We start from the raw sequence: 20,153 nt of genomic DNA, 5'->3' as shown, positions 1-20,153 counted from the left end.
TCGCTGCGCTGGTTTTGAGGCGCTCCTGAGGAGTTTATTGGGTCGTAGTTGGTGTATGAGAAGGGTCACGGTGTACTTGTTGGTTGTTACGGTTCTTGGTTCAGGTGCTGTGACAAGGGTTTTTTTGGATTGAGTTTGTTGTTGGATTTTTTTTTTTTTGTGCGATATGTTGGATTTTTTTTTTTCGTTGTTTTTATATTATAAAAATATAATTGTTGTTATCTTCTTAAAGGATATTTTTTTTAAGGTTTACAATAGTTTTTATGGGTCGTAGCATGAAGTACAGGGTTGGTTTTTAATTAGGTTGTGGTGGCTTTTATTAGCGCGAGTATGTAGTGTTAGTTTTAGTGGGTTTGAGGTAGTGTCCTGTAGTGAATTAGTGAGGGTTTTTTTTTAAATGTTGAGTATTGCTTTTTTAAAAATTCTCTTATAGAGGTTTTATTCATTTGGTTTCTTTAATTGTCGTGGATGTTATATTGTTACCGGTAATTTGGGAGTTATCGTTTATGGTTACATTTATCTTTTGGTGACGTGTTTATTTCTTGGTGGTATTTGTATTTTGATGGATTGAGGCATTATGGGTTTATTGAGTTAGGAGTAATTTTTTTGGTTGTTAATTTCAGTTTATTTATTTGAGTTTTTGTTTTAGTTTGATGTATTTGTTGGTTGCTTTTTATTAGTGGTTTTTTTTAGGAACTTGTGTATTTATACGGTGGATTTTTTAGGTAGTTTTTTATTTGGGTGCTTTTTATTGTCTAGTGGTTTAGATTTTTTTAATATCGTTTATTACTTTGGTTTTTAAAGATAACTTAGCAGAGTACTGGTTACTCTTTGAGTTAGTGTAGAGATCTGGTTTTCATTTTTAGTAGCTTTCAGGGTCTCTTGTATGGTTTGAAGTTTAGTATGTTGGTTGGACTTCTTTTTCTAGGGGGTTTTGTGATTTGTGGGTTTCTATAGGGCTATTTTTTATTTTTGTTTCATTTTTGTGATGTGCCTCACTAACAACTGGTAGTAAAAAGAGTAGTTTGGGGTTTTTTTTGCTGGTAGTTGGTTCTATGGTGGTGTATTTTTAGTTTCTGTTGTTTGTTTTTGGGTTTCTTTTGTTAGAGATTAAAGTTTTTATTTTGGGGTTAATTTGTAATTATTTTTAAGGTTTTAGGGTGATTGAGATTTTTTATATGGATGTCCTGTATGATAACAGTTAATTTATTTGCTTTATGTGGCATTGATGGCAGGGTAGAGGACATTTTTGTCTGTGTTTTATTGTTTGTTTCTGAGGTGGTTTGGCATTTTCTTATAGGTTGGGGTTCTTTTTGTTGGCTCATGGAGCCATTCTGGCTGTTTTTGATGAAATTGGTGGGAATTTGATGTTTCTTTTGTTATTTTATTTTTAGGAATTGGATCTTTTCAGTAGGCTTTTTGATATTCCTTTTTTTTTTTTTTTTTTGGTGGTGTAATAGTCTTTTAGAAGAATTTGGATGATTTTAAAAAATATTTTTGTTATACTTTTCATCTAATGTTGTTGGATTATTACAGATGTTTTGGAGTTTTATTTTTTTAAGTTTCATTTGGATGAATTTATGCTAGATGGTAGGATTGTGTTTTTATTTTTGGGGTAGTTGGTTGTAGGTGTATTGTATGTTTTTCAAGTGAAGGTAAATTGAGGTTTGTATTCAGTTGTTAGAGGAATGGAGAAAAATATTGGTAATGTTAACAGTGGTGTGTTATTTTGTGGTTTTTGATTTATAGTAAGTCTGGTACAGTAGTGTTTAATGGTGGCGTTATTTAAGGTATGATAGTTTATAGTTAATTCTTATTTGTTTTAGATTTGTGTGTAGGTTAGAGGAGGTTGTTGAAGGGTGAGTGGGTTTTGTAGATTAATTTTAGTGTTTCAGTTTATAGAGCATTTTTTGGATGGGAGTTACGGTATTTTGGGTTGTTTGGTATTGCTGGTGATGTATTGTTGAAGTCGTAAGGGGTATTTGTTGTTTTTTTTTCAAGAAGGTTTATTGTAGATAGTTTTAGATAGTTGTGGTGGGTTGCTTAATTGTTTTATGTTTTTTGGCTTTTTAGTAGTTGTTTGAAATATGTTAGAGTTTTTTGGGTTTATTGAAATACTTGATTTTGAGGAAGTTCCTGTTTAGAATGTATGATTTTTTTTTTGCTTAAAATAAAAATTTTATATTTTATTTTTAGTGAGGTTTATTTTTTTTTTTCTTTTCTTACTGCTATATTTTGTGATATTTGTGTTAGGTTAGTAATAGGAATAGCTTTACTCTTATACGTTGAAATGAGAGTAGTGTGTAATGCGTACTGGTGTTCATAAAAGTTTAATATTTTTATGGTTCTGATGTGTTAGGTTAATGAATTTATAAAGTTTACAAGACTTTTTTTTTTTTTATTTCGATACAGGCAGGGTTATCTTAGTTTCAAGGATTTTTTGGCATAGATTAAGAGGTCTTATTGAGGGGATAGGACAGGGTGTCTCTGTCAATCTATTTGGATACTGGGTAAATAAAATTAATATTTTGGTAGAATTTTTGGATTTTGTTAGTTTATTTATTTATGAATTTGTGTGCCTGCAGTTGTAGTGTCTCTCAGTATCCATTCATGTTTGTGTGTGTTAGGCAGTCCACATGTGTACCAGCGAGTCCCCCCTGCAAGCGGCCGCAGAGCCGCTCCTTCGCTCTCCTGGGAATTCGGGGAGCGGCACACGGCTCTGCGACGAAGCCTTGATCTTTGTCACTTGAAGGTGGCACCAGGGAGCCTCAGGAGCAGACGAGGAGTTGCTGTAAGTCGGGGAACTACTAGTGAGGGGGACCAGGGTCCACTCGAGTTTTGGGAACGCCACCTCACCTCGCCTGCTCTTCAGCCAGGCAGACCCTGCCAGGAGAGCGTGGGTGAAGCGTGTGGCCCGAGGAGCCCGGCGTTCTCAGGAGAATAATGGTGAGCAGCAGGATTGCTGGGTTTTGTCCATTGTGCAGCTAAGATCATGCAGTGATGCTTGGTGTTCTCGATTGTAGCTGAGCACGGGACCACAGCCCGGTGACCATTGGACATTCCCCGCAGGCGAGGCAGCCTCCATTGGCACGCGATGTGGATTCTCATCCCCAGATGCCTGAGAGATAAGTTGAGTGCTCAGGCCCACAGTGGGGGTGAAAGCGGGGTGCTCTCATCCCCAGATGCCTGAGAGATAACTATAGGGGTCAGGCCCACATTGGGGGTGAAAGTGGGGTGCTGGGAGGGCCTTATGAATGAGCTTTGGGGGCAGGGATGTGCAAGAAGCATCTCCTAAGGCCATCTAAAGGCAAAAAGTGTCTGTTTTGATCACAGTGCTGAGGTGCTCAGGGCAGAGCAGTTGCAGTGTGTGTCCTGTCACTTGTCTCTGGTGCACTGTGTGTTCTTTGGGTCTCTCGGTCCTTTCTTCTCCTCAAAAGCTCTCTCTCCCTTTCCTGTGTCACGGATGTCTGCACGTATTTTTCCTGGAGCTGTTCTGCCCTGCTGCATAGCCTGTAACAACACAAGTCCTGGGGACTTGAAATTGGCAGTGCAGGGTGTAGTTGGGCTCTAGATTGTATGGGGAGATTGGCTTAATATGTTTAGTTGTGTTAAGTTGTCCTGCAGCCGTTTGACACCAGTCCTAACTTTCTTTCAGATGCTGACAGTTCAAATCTGTGGCCAAGGGCCCCAGTCCTGGGTGAGGGTTTTCCCATGAGCAGGTCAGTCATTTTTTGCATTTGCAGGGGATGCTTGAAGGGTGTCTTTGCCACAGCAGTGTTCTTTGCCTTTATTTTCAGGAGGTCCAGGCAGATAGCAGCAGTCAAGGCCAAGTGTGCCAGGTGAGCAGTGGGCCAAAGCAGTTGTTTGTGCTCAGGTTTCAGGTTTTGGAGCAATTGTATGTATCTGTTCTTGTTTGTGTGTTTAGGGAATCCACCCAGAGTATGCCAAGCCCCTGTCACCAACAGCTGATGGCCTGGATTTCCTGTGCTTGTGAGCTCTCTGGATGTATTTTAGGACTCTGAGATGAAGCCTTGAAATTTTGTATTTCACGATGGCATCCAGGGAGCCTTTGGCAATGGCTGAGGAGTTGCGGTGAGTTGCCGAGGTAGGGAGGGGGAGCCAAGGTCCACTCGTGTTTCAGCCATGTCGAATCACTTTGTCTCTTCTTAACCCAGGCAGACCCTGCGATGACGGTGGCAGCCTCCGAGCCTGGCCAAAGTGCGTGGCCCGAGCATTCTTAGGAGAACGGTGAGTAGCAGGATTGCTGGGTTTTGTCCATTGTGCAGCTAAGATCATGCAGTGATGTTTGGTGTTCTCGATTGTAGCTGAGCGCGGGACCACAGCCCGGTGACCATTGGACATTCCCCGCAGGCGAGGCAGCCTCCATTGGCACGCGATGTGGATTCTCATCCCCAGATGCCTGAGAGATAAGTTGAGTGCTCAGGCCCACAGTGGGGATGAAAGCGGGGTGCTTTCATCCCCAGATGGCTGAGAGATAAGTTGAGGGCTCAGGCCCACATTGGGGGTGAAAGTGGGGTGCTGGGAGGGCCTTATGAATGAGCTTTGGGGGCAGGGATGTGCAAGAAGCATCTCCTAAGGCCATCTAAAGGCAAAAAGTGTCTGTTTTGATCACAGTGCTGAGGTGCTCAGGGCAGAGCAGTTGCGGTGTGTGTCCTGTCACTTGTCTCTGGTACACTGTGTGTTCTTTGGGTCTCTCGGTCCTTTCTTCTCCTCAAAAGCTCTCTCTCCCTGTCCTGTGTCGTGGATGTCTGCACGTATTTTTCCTGGAGCTGTTCCGCCCTGCTGCATAGCCTGTAACAACACAAGTCCTGGGGACTTGAAATTGGCAGTGCAGGGTGTAGTTGGGCTCTAGATTGTATGGGGAGATTGGCTTAATATGTTTAGTTGTGTTAAGTTGTCCTGCAGCCGTTTGACACCAGTCCTAACTTTCTTTCAGATGCTGACAGTTCAAATCTGTGGCCAAGGGCCCCAGTCCTGGGTCAGGGTTTTCCCATGAGCCGGTCTGTGGGATGAGTATTCCTCTTCAACACAGGTTAGTCATTTTTTGCATTTGCAGGGGATGCTTGAATGGTGTCTTTGTCACAGCGGTGTTCTTTGCCTTTATTTTCAGGAGGTCCAGGCAGATAGCAGCAGTCAAGGCCAAGTGTGCCAGGTGAGCAGTGGGCCAAAGCAGTTGTTTGTGCTCAGGTTTCAGGTTTTGGAGCAATTGTATGTATCTGTTCTTGTTTGTGTGTTTAGGGAATCCACCCAGAGTATGCCAAGCCCCTGTCACCAACAGCTGATGGCCTGGATTTCCTGTGCTTGTGAGCCCTCTGGATGTATTTTAGGACTCTGAGATGAAGCCTTGAAATTTTGTATTTCGAGATGGCATCCAGGGAGCCTTTGGCAATGGCTGAGGAGTTGCGGTGAGTTGCCGAGGTAGGGAGGGGGAGCCAAGGTCCACTCGTGTTTCAGCAATGCCGAGTCACTTTGTCTCTTCTTAACCCAGGCAGACCCTGCGATGACGGTGGCAGCCTCCGAGCCTGGCCAAAGTGCGTGGCCCAAGCATTCTCTGGAGAATGGTGAGTAGCAGGATTGCTGGGTTTTGTCCATTGTGCAGCTAAGATCATGCAGTGATGTTTGGTGTTCTCGATTGTAGCTGAGCGCGGGACCACAGCCCGGTGACCATTGGACATTCCCCGCAGGCGAGGCAGCCTCCATTGGCACGCGATGTGGATTCTCATCCCCAGATGCCTGAGAGATAAGTTGAGTGCTCAGGCCCACAGTGGGGATGAAAGCGGGGTGCTTTCATCCCCAGATGGCTGAGAGATAAGTTGAGGGCTCAGGCCCACATTGGGGGTGAAAGTGGGGTGCTGGGAGGGCCTTATGAATGAGCTTTGGGGGCAGGGATGTGCAAGAAGCATCTCCTAAGGCCATCTAAAGGCAAAAAGTGTCTGTTTTGATCACAGTGCTGAGGTGCTCAGGGCAGAGCAGTTGCGGTGTGTGTCCTGTCACTTGTCTCTGGTGCACTGTGTGTTCTTTGGGTCTCTCGGTCCTTTCTTCTCCTCAAAAGCTCTCTCTCCCTGTCCTGTGTCGTGGATGTCTGCACGTATTTTTCCTGGAGCTGTTCTGCCCTGCTGCATAGCCTGTAACAACACAAGTCCTGGGGACTTGAAATTGGCAGTGCAGTGTGTAGTTGGGCTCTAGATTGTATGGGGAGATTGGCTTAATATGTTTAGTTGTGTTAAGTTGTCCTGCAGCCGTTTGACACCAGTCCTAACTTTCTTTCAGATGCTGACAGTTCAAATCTGTGGCCAAGGGCCCCAGTCCTGGGTCAGGGTTTTCCCATGAGCCGGTCTGTGGGATGAGTATTCCTCTTCAACACAGGTTAGTCATTTTTTGCATTTGCAGGGGATGCTTGAATGGTGTCTTTGTCACAGCGGTGTTCTTTGCCTTTATTTTCAGGAGGTCCAGGCAGATAGCAGCAGTCAAGGCCAAGTGTGCCAGGTGAGCAGTGGGCCAAAGCAGTTGTTTGTGCTCAGGTTTCAGGTTTTGGAGCAATTGTATGTATCTGTTCTTGTTTGTGTGTTTAGGGAATCCACCCAGAGTATGCCAAGCCCCTGTCACCAACAGCTGATGGCCTGGATTTCCTGTGCTTGTGAGCCCTCTGGATGTATTTTAGGACTCTGAGATGAAGCCTTGAAATTTTGTATTTCACGATGGCATCCAGGGAGCCTTTGGCAATGGCTGAGGAGTTGCGGTGAGTTGCCGAGGTAGGGAGGGGGAGCCAAGGTCCACTCGTGTTTCAGCCATGTCGAATCACTTTATCTCTTCTTAACCCAGGCAGACCCTGCGATGACGGTGGCAGCCTCCGAGCCTGGCCAAAGTGCGTGGCCCGAGCATTCTTAGGAGAACGGTGAGTAGCAGGATTGCTGGGTTTTGTCCATTGTGCAGCTAAGATCATGCAGTGATGTTTGGTGTTCTCGATTGTAGCTGAGCACGGGACCACAGCCCGGTGACCATTGGACATTCCCCGCAGGCGAGGCAGCCTCCATTGGCACGCGATGTGGATTCTCATCCCCAGATGCCTGAGAGATAAGTTGAGTGCTCAGGCCCACAGTGGGGATGAAAGCGGGGTGCTTTCATCCCCAGATGGCTGAGAGATAAGTTGAGGGCTCAGGCCCACATTGGGGGTGAAAGTGGGGTGCTGGGAGGGCCTTATGAATGAGCTTTGGGGGCAGGGATGTGCAAGAAGCATCTCCTAAGGCCATCTAAAGGCAAAAAGTGTCTGTTTTGATCACAGTGCTGAGGTGCTCAGGGCAGAGCAGTTGCGGTGTGTGTCCTGTCACTTGTCTCTGGTACACTGTGTGTTCTTTGGGTCTCTCGGTCCTTTCTTCTCCTCAAAAGCTCTCTCTCCCTGTCCTGTGTCGTGGATGTCTGCACGTATTTTTCCTGGAGCTGTTCCGCCCTGCTGCATAGCCTGTAACAACACAAGTCCTGGGGACTTGAAATTGGCAGTGCAGGGTGTAGTTGGGCTCTAGATTGTATGGGGAGATTGGCTTAATATGTTTAGTTGTGTTAAGTTGTCCTGCAGCCGTTTGACACCAGTCCTAACTTTCTTTCAGATGCTGACAGTTCAAATCTGTGGCCAAGGGCCCCAGTCCTGGGTCAGGGTTTTCCCATGAGCCGGTCTGTGGGATGAGTATTCCTCTTCAACACAGGTTAGTCATTTTTTGCATTTGCAGGGGATGCTTGAATGGTGTCTTTGTCACAGCGGTGTTCTTTGCCTTTATTTTCAGGAGGTCCAGGCAGATAGCAGCAGTCAAGGCCAAGTGTGCCAGGTGAGCAGTGGGCCAAAGCAGTTGTTTGTGCTCAGGTTTCAGGTTTTGGAGCAATTGTATGTATCTGTTCTTGTTTGTGTGTTTAGGGAATCCACCCAGAGTATGCCAAGCCCCTGTCACCAACAGCTGATGGCCTGGATTTCCTGTGCTTGTGAGCCCTCTGGATGTATTTTAGGACTCTGAGATGAAGCCTTGAAATTTTGTATTTCGAGATGGCATCCAGGGAGCCTTTGGCAATGGCTGAGGAGTTGCGGTGAGTTGCCGAGGTAGGGAGGGGGAGCCAAGGTCCACTCGTGTTTCAGCAATGCCGAGTCACTTTGTCTCTTCTTAACCCAGGCAGACCCTGCGATGACGGTGGCAGCCTCCGAGCCTGGCCAAAGTGCGTGGCCCAAGCATTCTCTGGAGAATGGTGAGTAGCAGGATTGCTGGGTTTTGTCCATTGTGCAGCTAAGATCATGCAGTGATGTTTGGTGTTCTCGATTGTAGCTGAGCGCGGGACCACAGCCCGGTGACCATTGGACATTCCCCGCAGGCGAGGCAGCCTCCATTGGCACGCGATGTGGATTCTCATCCCCAGATGCCTGAGAGATAAGTTGAGTGCTCAGGCCCACAGTGGGGATGAAAGCGGGGTGCTTTCATCCCCAGATGGCTGAGAGATAAGTTGAGGGCTCAGGCCCACATTGGGGGTGAAAGTGGGGTGCTGGGAGGGCCTTATGAATGAGCTTTGGGGGCAGGGATGTGCAAGAAGCATCTCCTAAGGCCATCTAAAGGCAAAAAGTGTCTGTTTTGATCACAGTGCTGAGGTGCTCAGGGCAGAGCAGTTGCGGTGTGTGTCCTGTCACTTGTCTCTGGTGCACTGTGTGTTCTTTGGGTCTCTCGGTCCTTTCTTCTCCTCAAAAGCTCTCTCTCCCTGTCCTGTGTCGTGGATGTCTGCACGTATTTTTCCTGGAGCTGTTCTGCCCTGCTGCATAGCCTGTAACAACACAAGTCCTGGGGACTTGAAATTGGCAGTGCAGTGTGTAGTTGGGCTCTAGATTGTATGGGGAGATTGGCTTAATATGTTTAGTTGTGTTAAGTTGTCCTGCAGCCGTTTGACACCAGTCCTAACTTTCTTTCAGATGCTGACAGTTCAAATCTGTGGCCAAGGGCCCCAGTCCTGGGTCAGGGTTTTCCCATGAGCCGGTCTGTGGGATGAGTATTCCTCTTCAACACAGGTTAGTCATTTTTTGCATTTGCAGGGGATGCTTGAATGGTGTCTTTGTCACAGCGGTGTTCTTTGCCTTTATTTTCAGGAGGTCCAGGCAGATAGCAGCAGTCAAGGCCAAGTGTGCCAGGTGAGCAGTGGGCCAAAGCAGTTGTTTGTGCTCAGGTTTCAGGTTTTGGAGCAATTGTATGTATCTGTTCTTGTTTGTGTGTTTAGGGAATCCACCCAGAGTATGCCAAGCCCCTGTCACCAACAGCTGATGGCCTGGATTTCCTGTGCTTGTGAGCCCTCTGGATGTATTTTAGGACTCTGAGATGAAGCCTTGAAATTTTGTATTTCACGATGGCATCCAGGGAGCCTTTGGCAATGGCTGAGGAGTTGCGGTGAGTTGCCGAGGTAGGGAGGGGGAGCCAAGGTCCACTCGTGTTTCAGCCATGTCGAATCACTTTATCTCTTCTTAACCCAGGCAGACCCTGCGATGACGGTGGCAGCCTCCGAGCCTGGCCAAAGTGCGTGGCCCGAGCATTCTTAGGAGAACGGTGAGTAGCAGGATTGCTGGGTTTTGTCCATTGTGCAGCTAAGATCATGCAGTGATGTTTGGTGTTCTCGATTGTAGCTGAGCACGGGACCACAGCCCGGTGACCATTGGACATTCCCCGCAGGCGAGGCAGCCTCCATTGGCACGCGATGTGGATTCTCATCCCCAGATGCCTGAGAGATAAGTTGAGCGCTCAGGCCCACAGTGGGGATGAAAGCGGGGTGCTTTCATCCCCAGATGGCTGAGAGATAAGTTGAGGGCTCAGGCCCACATTGGGGGTGAAAGTGGGGTGCTGGGAGGGCCTTATGAATGAGCTTTGGGGGCAGGGATGTGCAAGAAGCATCTCCTAAGGCCATCTAAAGGCAAAAAGTGTCTGTTTTGATCACAGTGCTGAGGTGCTCAGGGCAGAGCAGTTGCGGTGTGTGTCCTGTCACTTGTCTCTGGTGCACTGTGTGTTCTTTGGGTCTCTCGGTCCTTTCTTCTCCTCAAAAGCTCTCTCCCTGTCCTGTGTTGTGGATGTCTGCACGTATTTTTCCTGGAGCTGTTCCGCCCTGCTGCATAGCCTGTAACAACACAAGTCCTGGGGACTTGAAATTGGCAGTGCAGGGTGTAGTTGGGCTCTAGATTGTATGGGGAGATTGGCTTAATATGTTTAGTTGTGTTAAGTTGTCCTGCAGCCGTTTGACACCAGTCCTAACTTTCTTTCAGATGCTGACAGTTCAAATCTGTGGCCAAGGGCCCCAGTCCTGGGTGAGGGTTTTCCCATGAGCAGGTCAGTCATTTTTTGCATTTGCAGGGGATGCTTGAAGGGTGTCTTTGCCACAGCAGTGTTCTTTGCCTTTATTTTCAGGAGGTCCAGGCAGATAGCAGCAGTCAAGGCCAAGTGTGCCAGGTGAGCAGTGGGCCAAAGCAGTTGTTTGTGCTCAGGTTTCAGGTTTTGGAGCAATTGTATGTATCTGTTCTTGTTTGTGTGTTTAGGGAATCCACCCAGAGTATGCCAAGCCCCTGTCACCAACAGCTGATGGCCTGGATTTCCTGTGCTTGTGAGCTCTCTGGATGTATTTTAGGACTCTGAGATGAAGCCTTGAAATTTTGTATTTCACGATGGCATCCAGAGAGCCTTTGGCAATGGCTGAGGAGTTGCGGTGAGTTGCCGAGGTAGGGAGGGGGAGCCAAGGTCCACTCGTGTTTCAGCCATGTCGAATCACTTTGTCTCTTCTTAACCCAGGCAGACCCTGCGATGACGGTGGCAGCCTCTGAGCCTGGCCAAAGTGCGTGGCCCGAGCATTCTTAGGAGAACGGTGAGTAGCAGGATTGCTGGGTTTTGTCCATTGTGCAGCTAAGATCATGCAGTGATGTTTGGTGTTCTCGATTGTAGCTGAGCGCGGGACCACAGCCCGGTGACCATTGGACATTCCCCGCAGGCGAGGCAGCCTCCATTGGCACGCGATGTGGATTCTCATCCCCAGATGCCTGAGAGATAAGTTGAGGGCTCAGGCCCACAGTGGGGATGAAAGCGGGGTGCTTTCATCCCCAGATGGCTGAGAGATAAGTTGAGGGCTCAGGCCCACATTGGGGGTGAAAGTGGGGTGCTGGGAGGGCCTTATGAATGAGCTTTGGGGGCAGGGATGTGCAAGAAGCATCTCCTAAGGCCATCTAAAGGCAAAAAGTGTCTGTTTTGATCACAGTGCTGAGGTGCTCAGGGCAGAGCAGTTGCGTTGTGTGTCCTGTCACTTGTCTCTGGTGCACTGTGTGTTCTTTGGGTCTCTCGGTCCTTTCTTCTCCTCAAAAGCTCTCTCTCCCTGTCCTGTGTGGTGGATGTCTGTACGTATTTTTCCTGGAGCTGTTCCGCCCTGCTGCATAGCCTGTAACAACACAAGTCCTGGGGACTTGAAATTGGCAGTGCAGGGTGTAGTTGGGCTCTAGATTGTATGGGGAGATTGGCTTAATATGTTTAGTCGTGTTAAGTTGTCCTGCAGCCGTTTGACACTAGTCCTAACTTTCTTTCAGATGCTGACAGTTCAAATCTGTGGCCAAGGGCCCCAGTCCTGGGTCAGGGTTTTCCCATGAGCAGGTCAGTCATTTTTTGCATTTGCAGGGGATGCTTGAATGGTGTCTTTGTCACAGCGGTGTTCTTTGCCTTTATTTTCAGGAGGTCCAGGCAGATAGCAGCAGTCAAGGCCAAGTGTGCCAGGTGAGCAGTGGGCCAAAGCAGTTGTTTGTGCTCAGGTTTCAGGTTTTGGAGCAATTGTATGTATCTGTTCTTGTTTGTGTGTTTAGGGAATCCACCCAGAGTATGCCAAGCCCCTGTCACCAACAGCTGATGGCCTGGATTTCCTGTGCTTGTGAGCCCTCTGGATGTATTTTAGGACTCTGAGATGAAGCCTTGAAATTTTGTATTTCGAGATGGCATCCAGGGAGCCTTTGGCAATGGCTGAGGAGTTGCGGTGAGTTGCCGAGGTAGGGAGGGGGAGCCAAGGTCCACTCGTGTTTCAGCAATGCCGAGTCACTTTGTCTCTTCTTAACCCAGGCAGACCCTGCGATGACGGTGGCAGCCTCCGAGCCTGGCCAAAGTGCGTGGCCCGAGCATTCTTAGGAGAACGGTGAGTAGCAGGATTGCTGGGTTTTGTCCATTGTGCAGCTAAGATCATGCAGTGATGTTTGGTGTTCTCGATTGTAGCTGAGCGCGGGACCACAGCCCGGTGACCATTGGACATTCCCCGCAGGCGAGGCAGCCTCCATTGGCACGCGATGTGGATTCTCATCCCCAGATGCCTGAGAGATAAGTTGAGTGCTCAGGCCCACAGTGGGGATGAAAGCGGGGTGCTTTCATCCCCAGATGGCTGAGAGATAAGTTGAGGGCTCAGGCCCACATTGGGGGTGAAAGTGGGGTGCTGGGAGGGCCTTATGAATGAGCTTTGGGGGCAGGGATGTGCAAGAAGCATCTCCTAAGGCCATCTAAAGGCAAAAAGTGTCTGTTTTGATCACAGTGCTGAGGTGCTCAGGGCAGAGCAGTTGCGGTGTGTGTCCTGTCACTTGTCTCTGGTGCACTGTGTGTTCTTTGGGTCTCTCGGTCCTTTCTTCTCCTCAAAAGCTCTCTCTCCCTGTCCTGTGTCGTGGATGTCTGCACGTATTTTTCCTGGAGCTGTTCTGCCCTGCTGCATAGCCTGTAACAACACAAGTCCTGGGGACTTGAAATTGGCAGTGCAGTGTGTAGTTGGGCTCTAGATTGTATGGGGAGATTGGCTTAATATGTTTAGTCGTGTTAAGTTGTCCTGCAGCCGTTTGACACCAGTCCTAACTTTCTTTCAGATGCTGACAGTTCAAATCTGTGGCCAAGGGCCCCAGTCCTGGGTGAGGGTTTTCCCATGAGCAGGTCAGTCATTTTTTGCATTTGCAGGGGATGCTTGAAGGGTGTCTTTGCCACAGCAGTGTTCTTTGCCTTTATTTTCAGGAGGTCCAGGCAGATAGTAGCAGTCAAGGCCAAGTGTGCCAGGTGAGCAGTGGGCCAAAGCAGTTGTTTGTGCTCAGGTTTCAGGTTTTGGAGCAATTGTATGTATCTGTTCTTGTTTGTGTGTTTAGGGAATCCACCCAGAGTATGCCAAGCCCCTGTCACCAACAGCTGATGGCCTGGATTTCCTGTGCTTGTGAGCCCTCTGGATGTATTTTAGGACTCTGAGATGAAGCCTTGAAATTTTGTATTTCGAGATGGCATCCAGGGAGCCTTTGGCAATGGCTGAGGAGTTGCGGTGAGTTGCCGAGGTAGGGAGGGGGAGCCAAGGTCCACTCGTGTTTCAGCAATGCCGAGTCACTTTGTCTCTTCTTAACCCAGGCAGACCCTGCGATGATGGTGGCAGCCTCCGAGCCTGGCCAAAGTGCGTGGCCCGAGCATTCTTAGGAGAGCGGTGAGTAGAAGGATTGCTGGGTTTTGTCCATTGTGCAGCTAAGATCATGCAGTGATGTTTGGTGTTCTCAATTGTAGCTGAGCACGGGACCACAGCCTGGTGACCATTGGACATTCCCCGCAGGCGAGGCAGCCTCCATTGGCACGCGATGTGGATTCTCATCCCCAGATGCCTGAGAGATAAGTTGAGTGCTCAGGCCCACAGTGGGGATGAAAGCGGGGTGCTTTCATCCCCAGATGGCTGAGAGATAAGTTGAGGGCTCAGGCCCACATTGGGGGTGAAAGTGGGGTGCTGGGAGGGCCTTATGAATGAGCTTTGGGGGCAGGGATGTGCAAGAAGCATCTCCTAAGGCCATCTAAAGGCAAAAAGTGTCTGTTTTGATCACAGTGCTGAGGTGCTCAGGGCAGAGCAGTTGCGGTGTGTGTCCTGTCACTTGTCTCTGGTGCACTGTGTGTTCTTTGGGTCTCTCGGTCCTTTCTTCTCCTCAAAAGCTCTCTCTCCCTGTTCTGTGTCGTGGATGTCTGCACGTATTTTTCCTGGAGCTGTTCTGCCCTGCTGCATAGCCTGTAACAACACAAGTCCTGGGGACTTGAAATTGGCAGTGCAGGGTGTAGTTGGGCTCTAGATTGTATGGGGAGATTGGCTTAATATGTTTAGTCGTGTTAAGTTGTCCTGCAGCCGTTTGACACCAGTCCTAACTTTCTTTCAGATGCTGACAGTTCAAATCTGTGGCCAAGGGCCCCAGTCCTGGGTGAGGGTTTTCCCATGAGCAGGTCAGTCATTTTTTGCATTTGCAGGGGATGCTTGAATGGTGTCTTTGTCACAGCGGTGTTCTTTGCCTTTATTTTCAGGAGGTCCAGGCAGATAGCAGCAGTCAAGGCCAAGTGTGCCAGGTGAGCAGTGGGCCAAAGCAGTTGTTTGTGCTCAGGTTTCAGGTTTTGGAGCAATTGTATGTATCTGTTCTTGTTTGTGTGTTTAGGGAATCCACCCAGAGTATGCCAAGCCCCTGTCACCAACAGCTGATGGCCTGGATTTCCTGTGCTTGTGAGCCCTCTGGATGTATTTTAGGACTCTGAGATGAAGCCTTGAAATTTTGTATTTCGAGATGGCATCCAGGGAGCCTTTGGCAATGGCTGAGGAGTTGCGGTGAGTTGCCGAGGTAGGGAGGGGGAGCCAAGGTCCACTCGTGTTTCAGCCATGTCGAATCACTTTGTCTCTTCTTAACCCAGGCAGACCCTGCGATGACGGTGGCAGCCTCCGAGCCTGGCCAAAGTGCGTGGCCCGAGCATTCTTAGGAGAACGGTGAGTAGCAGGATTGCTGGGTTTTGTCCATTGTGCAGCTAAGATCATGCAGTGATGTTTGGTGTTCTCGATTGTAGCTGAGCACGGGACCACAGCCCGGTGACCATTGGACATTCCCCGCAGGCGAGGCAGCCTCCATTGGCACGCGATGTGGATTCTCATCCCCAGATGCCTGAGAGATAAGTTGAGTGCTCAGGCCCACAGTGGGGATGAAAGCGGGGTGCTTTCATCCCCAGATGGCTGAGAGATAAGTTGAGGGCTCAGGCCCACATTGGGGGTGAAAGTGGGGTGCTGGGAGGGCCTTATGAATGAGCTTTGGGGGGCAGGGATGTGCAAGAAGCATCTCCTAAGGCCATCTAAAGGCAAAAAGTGTCTGTTTTGATCACAGTGCTGAGGTGCTCAGGGCAGAGCAGTTGCGGTGTGTGTCCTGTCACTTGTCTCTGGTGCACTGTGTGTTCTTTGGGTCTCTCAGTCCTTTCTTCTCCTCAAAAGCTCTCTCTCCCTTTCCTGTGTCACGGATGTCTGCACGTATTTTTCCTGGAGCTGTTCTGCCCTGCTGCATAGCCTGTAACAACACAAGTCCTGGGGACTTGAAATTGGCAGTGCAGGGTGTAGTTGGGCTCTAGATTGTATGGGGAGATTGGCTTAATATGTTTAGTCGTGTTAAGTTGTCCTGCAGCGGTTTGACAACAATCCTAACTTTCTTTCAGATGCTGACAGTTCAAATCTGTGGCCAAGGGCCCCAGTCCTGGGTCAGGGTTTTCCCATGAGCAGGTCAGTCATTTTTTGCATTTGCAGGGGATGCTTGAATGGTGTCTTTGTCACAGCGGTGTTCTTTGCCTTTATTTTCAGGAGGTCCAGGCAGATAGCAGCAGTCAAGGCCAAGTGTGCCAGGTGAGCAGTGGGCCAAAGCAGTTGTTTGTGCTCAGGTTTCAGGTTTTGGAGCAATTGTATGTATCTGTTCTTGTTTGTGTGTTTAGGGAATCCACCCAGAGTATGCCAAGCCCCTGTCACCAACAGCTGATGGCCTGGATTTCCTGTGCTTGTGAGCCCTCTGGATGTATTTTAGGACTCTGAGATGAAGCCTTGAAATTTTGTATTTCGAGATGGCATCCAGAGAGCCTTTGGCAATGGCTGAGGAGTTGCGGTGAGTTGCCGAGGTAGGGAGGGGGAGCCAAGGTCCACTCGTGTTTCAGCAATGCCGAGTCACTCTGTCTCTTCTTAACCCAGGCAGACCCTGCGAAGACGGTGGCAGCCTCCGAGCCTGGCCAAAGTGCGTGGCCCGAGCATTCTTAGGAGAGCGGTGAGTAGCAGGATTGCTGGGTTTTGTCCATTGTGCAGCTAAGATCATGCAGTGATGTTTGGTGTTCTCGATTGTAGCTGAGCACGGGACCACAGCCCGGTGACCATAGGACATTCCCCGCAGGCGAGGCAGCCTCCATTGGCACGCGATGTGGATTCTCATCCCCAGATGCCTGAGAGATAAGTTGAGTGCTCAGGCCCACAGTGGGGATGAAAGCGGGGTGCTCTCATCCCCAGATGGCTGAGAGATAAGTTGAGGGCTCAGGCCCACATTGGGGGTGAAAGTGGGGTGCTGGGAGGGCCTTATGAATGAGCTTTGGGGGCAGGGATGTGCAAGAAGCATCTCCTAAGGCCATCTAAAGGCAAAAAGTGTCTGTTTTGATCACAGTGCTGAGGTGCTCAGGGCAGAGCAGTTGCAGTGTGTGTCCTGTCACTTGTCTCTGGTGCACTGTGTGTTCTTTGGGTCTCTCGGTCCTTTCTTCTCCTCAAAAGCTCTCTCTCCCTTTCCTGTGTCACGGATGTCTGCACGTATTTTTCCTGGAGCTGTTCTGCCCTGCTGCATAGCCTGTAACAACACAAGTCCTGGGGACTTGAAATTGGCAGTGCAGGGTGTAGTTGGGCTCTAGATTGTATGGGGAGATTGGCTTAATATGTTTAGTTGTGTTAAGTTGTCCTGCAGCCGTTTGACACCAGTCCTAACTTTCTTTCAGATGCTGACAGTTCAAATCTGTGGCCAAGGGCCGCAGTCCTGGGTCAGGGTTTTCCCATGAGCAGGTCAGTCATTTTTTGCATTTGCAGGGGATGCTTGAAGGGTGTCTTTGCCACAGCAGTGTTCTTTGCCTTTATTTTCAGGAGGTCCAGGCAGATAGCAGCAGTCAAGGCCAAGTGTGCCAGGTGAGCAGTGGGCCAAAGCAGTTGTTTGTGCTCAGGTTTCAGGTTTTGGAGCAATTGTATGTATCTGTTCTTGTTTGTGTGTTTAGGGAATCCACCCAGAGTATGCCAAGCCCCTGTCACCAACAGCTGATGGCCTGGATTTCCTGTGCTTGTGAGCCCTCTGGATGTATTTTAGGACTCTGAGATGAAGCCTTGAAATTTTGTATTTCGAGATGGCATCCAGGGAGCCTTTGGCAATGGCTGAGGAGTTGCGGTGAGTTACCGAGGTAGGGAGGGGGAGCCAAGGTCCACTCGTGTTTCAGCAATGCCGAGTCACTTTGTCTCTTCTTAACCCAGGCAGACCCTGCGATGATGGTGGCAGCCTCCGAGCCTGGCCAAAGTGCGTGGCCCGAGCATTTCTAGGAGAGCGGTGAGTAGAAGGATTGCTGGGTTTTGTCCATTGTGCAGCTAAGATCATGCAGTGATGTTTGGTGTTCTCGATTGTAGCTGAGCGCGGGACCACAGCCCGGTGACCATTGGACATTCCCCGCAGGCGAGGCAGCCTCCATTGGCACGCGATGTGGATTCTCATCCCCAGATGCCTGAGAGATAAGTTGAGTGCTCAGGCCCACAGTGGGGATGAAAGCGGGGTGCTTTCATCCCCAGATGGCTGAGAGATAAGTTGAGGGCTCAGGCCCACATTGGGGGTGAAAGTGGGGTGCTGGGAGGGCCTTATGAATGAGCTTTGGGGGCAGGGATGTGCAAGAAGCATCTCCTAAGGCCATCTAAAGGCAAAAAGTGTCTGTTTTGATCACAGTGCTGAGGTGCTCAGGGCAGAGCAGTTGCGGTGTGTGTCCTGTCACTTGTCTCTGGTGCACTGTGTGTTCTTTGGGTCTCTCGGTCCTTTCTTCTCCTCAAAAGCTCTCTCTCCCTGTCCTGTGTCGTGGATGTCTGCACGTATTTTTCCTGGAGCTGTTCTGCCCTGCTGCATAGCCTGTAACAACACAAGTCCTGGGGACTTGAAATTGGCAGTGCAGGGTGTAGTTGGGCTCTAGATTGTATGGGGAGATTGCCAGAACATGTTTGGTGATGCTAAGTTGTTCTCCCCCCTGCCAGTCCCTCTGGGACTCCCCCTTCCTCCCCATATCTCAATTGGGAGATCTGACCCCTGGGACCCTACAAAACTCTCTCGGTACCCCTAAAAAGATCCCCCAGGGACCTACCTTGATCTTTCTGGGACCCTCTGAATGATCCCCAGTAACCCTAAGGGATCCCTGGTACCCCCCAGTGGTCCCCAGGACACCCTGGGATGCCCTTGGGACCCCTCCCCATATGACCATTGAGAGACCCCCTTGAACACTCCATGCCCCCCTCCCGAAATCCATCTGGATTTCCAACCCCCAGAGTGACATCGCTGGGACCCCTGCATTCCTCCCCACCATCCCCAAGAACCCGCAGAGCCTTCCTGTGGTGTCAGTAAGGGCTACAAGCAGTGATAAAACTGCTTCTACTGCGTCCTGTACCTGCTATGGGAGCACTGGGAGGGACACTGGGAAAATCAGGAGGGAAGTGGGAATGTTGGGTGGCACACTGGGAGGGAACTGGGGCAGCTGAGACGACTTGGGGACACCTGGGAGAGATCTCCTGTGGAAAAGGAGACAAAGGGAGCCGAAGTCATCCCAGTGCCATGGGATATTCCAGATGGAGATCCCGGGGCCACCCAGGACCACGGCAAGAGCAGTCAGGCCATGAGCTGGGGGCAGCTTTGGTGTGGAAGGCATCTGGCATCCCAATTGGAATTTCAGGAGGCCCAGTGGTGTCCACAAGGCCGTGAGCACAAACAGTGCTTCTTTTCCCTGGGAAAGAAAACTCACCAGTCCAGGTTCCTGATGTCAGTTTGTGGGGCTCCCTTGGGTCTATCAGGGCAGCACAAGTTATAAGTTGGGGCAGATGAAGTCTCGGAGATCTCCTTTGATGTTTGTACTTGTTGCTGTCAGGGCCCAGCCCAGGGCCACAGGATCTTGTGCGCAAATTCCAGACTTTTTGAATGGGAAAGAAAACTCACAAATCCAGGATCCTGATGTCAGTTTGTAGGTCTCCCTTGGCACTGTAGTGGCAGCACAAATTTGAGGTGGGGACAGCTTTGTTCTGGGAGATATTCTTTGATGTTCCTATTTGTTGCAGTCAGCCTCCCACCCTGGGTCAGGGGGTCCTGTGCGCTAATTCCAGCCTTTTTCCCTGGGAAAGAAAACTCACCAGTCCAAGTTCCTGATGTCAGTTCGTAGGGATGCCTTGGGTCTATCAGGGCAACACAAGTTTGAGGCCGGGACAGCTTTGTTCTGGGATGCATCCTTTGATGTTTGGCGTTTTTGGAGTGAGGTGACAGCTCAGGGCCTGGGGCACCTGGGCACATTTCCCAGCCTTTTCCCTGAAAAGGAAACTCACCAGTCCAGGTTCCTGATGTCAGTTTGTAGGTCTCCCTTTGCACTGTACAAGCAGCACAAGTTTGAGGTGGGGATAACTTCGGTTTGGGGTCCATCCTTAGATATGAGGATTTTTTGCGGTCAGGGTCCAGAACAGGGCTGGGGGCCCCTGGGCACATACTTTGGCCATTTTCCCTGGAAAGAAAACTCAGCAGTCCAGATTCCTGATGTCAGTTTGTAGGTCTCCCTTGGCACTGTACTGGCAGCACAAGATTGAGGTGGGGACAGCTTTGTTCTGGGATGCATCCTTCGATGTTTGGAGTTTTTGGAGTGAGGCGCCAGCTCAGGGCCTGGGGCACCTGGGCACATTTCCCAGCCTTTTCCCTGGAAAGAAAACTCACCAGTCCAGGTTCCTAATGTCAGTTTGTAGGGCTCCCTTGGGACTCTCAGGGCAGCGCAAGTTTGAGGTGGGGACAGCTTTGTTCTGGGATGCAGCCTTCGATGTTTTGATTTTTTGCATTCACGTGCCCACCCAGGGCCGGGGGCCCCTGGGCTCATTTCCCAGACTTTTCCCTGGAAAGAAAACTCACCAGTCCAGGTTCCTGATGTCAGTTTGTAGGTCTGCCTTGGCACTGTAGTGGCAGCACAAATTTTCTGGTGGGGACAGCTTTGTTCTGGGAGATATTCTTTGATGTTCCTATTTGTTGCAGTCAGCCTCCCACCCGGGGTCAGGGCAACCTTTGTTCTAATTCCAGCCTTTTTGCC

At 49.6% G+C, this 20,153-nt stretch overlaps 4 long non-coding RNA genes across 4 annotated transcripts; all 4 read left to right on the top strand.

The window, feature by feature from the left end:
- Window positions 1-3,042: 3,042 nt before the first annotated feature.
- LOC144248590 (uncharacterized) lies at window positions 3,043-3,968 on the top strand. The gene is made up of 4 exons (XR_013341878.1): window positions 3,043-3,129; window positions 3,656-3,719; window positions 3,798-3,839; window positions 3,926-3,968. It is a non-coding gene; the product is annotated as an uncharacterized LOC144248590 (long non-coding RNA).
- A 2,768-nt stretch (window positions 3,969-6,736) lies between these two features.
- LOC144248591 (uncharacterized) lies at window positions 6,737-7,021 on the top strand. Its single transcript, XR_013341879.1, has 3 exons — window positions 6,737-6,760; window positions 6,844-6,916; window positions 6,994-7,021. It is a non-coding gene; the product is annotated as an uncharacterized LOC144248591 (long non-coding RNA).
- Window positions 7,022-9,680: 2,659 nt separating this feature from the next.
- Window positions 9,681-10,594, top strand: LOC144248589 (uncharacterized). The gene is made up of 4 exons (XR_013341877.1): window positions 9,681-9,767; window positions 10,292-10,355; window positions 10,434-10,475; window positions 10,562-10,594. It is a non-coding gene; the product is annotated as an uncharacterized LOC144248589 (long non-coding RNA).
- A 3,002-nt stretch (window positions 10,595-13,596) lies between these two features.
- Window positions 13,597-14,500, top strand: LOC144248586 (uncharacterized). Its single transcript, XR_013341874.1, has 4 exons — window positions 13,597-13,671; window positions 14,198-14,261; window positions 14,340-14,381; window positions 14,468-14,500. It is a non-coding gene; the product is annotated as an uncharacterized LOC144248586 (long non-coding RNA).
- Window positions 14,501-20,153: the final 5,653 nt, after the last annotated feature.

Source organism: Lonchura striata, unplaced genomic scaffold (genome assembly GCF_046129695.1).
Source record: "Lonchura striata isolate bLonStr1 unplaced genomic scaffold, bLonStr1.mat Scaffold_188, whole genome shotgun sequence".
Taxonomy (NCBI): Eukaryota; Metazoa; Chordata; class Aves; order Passeriformes; family Estrildidae; genus Lonchura; species Lonchura striata.
Note: the sequence above shows the minus strand (reverse complement) of the source record. Positions and strands in the feature narration are given on the sequence as shown.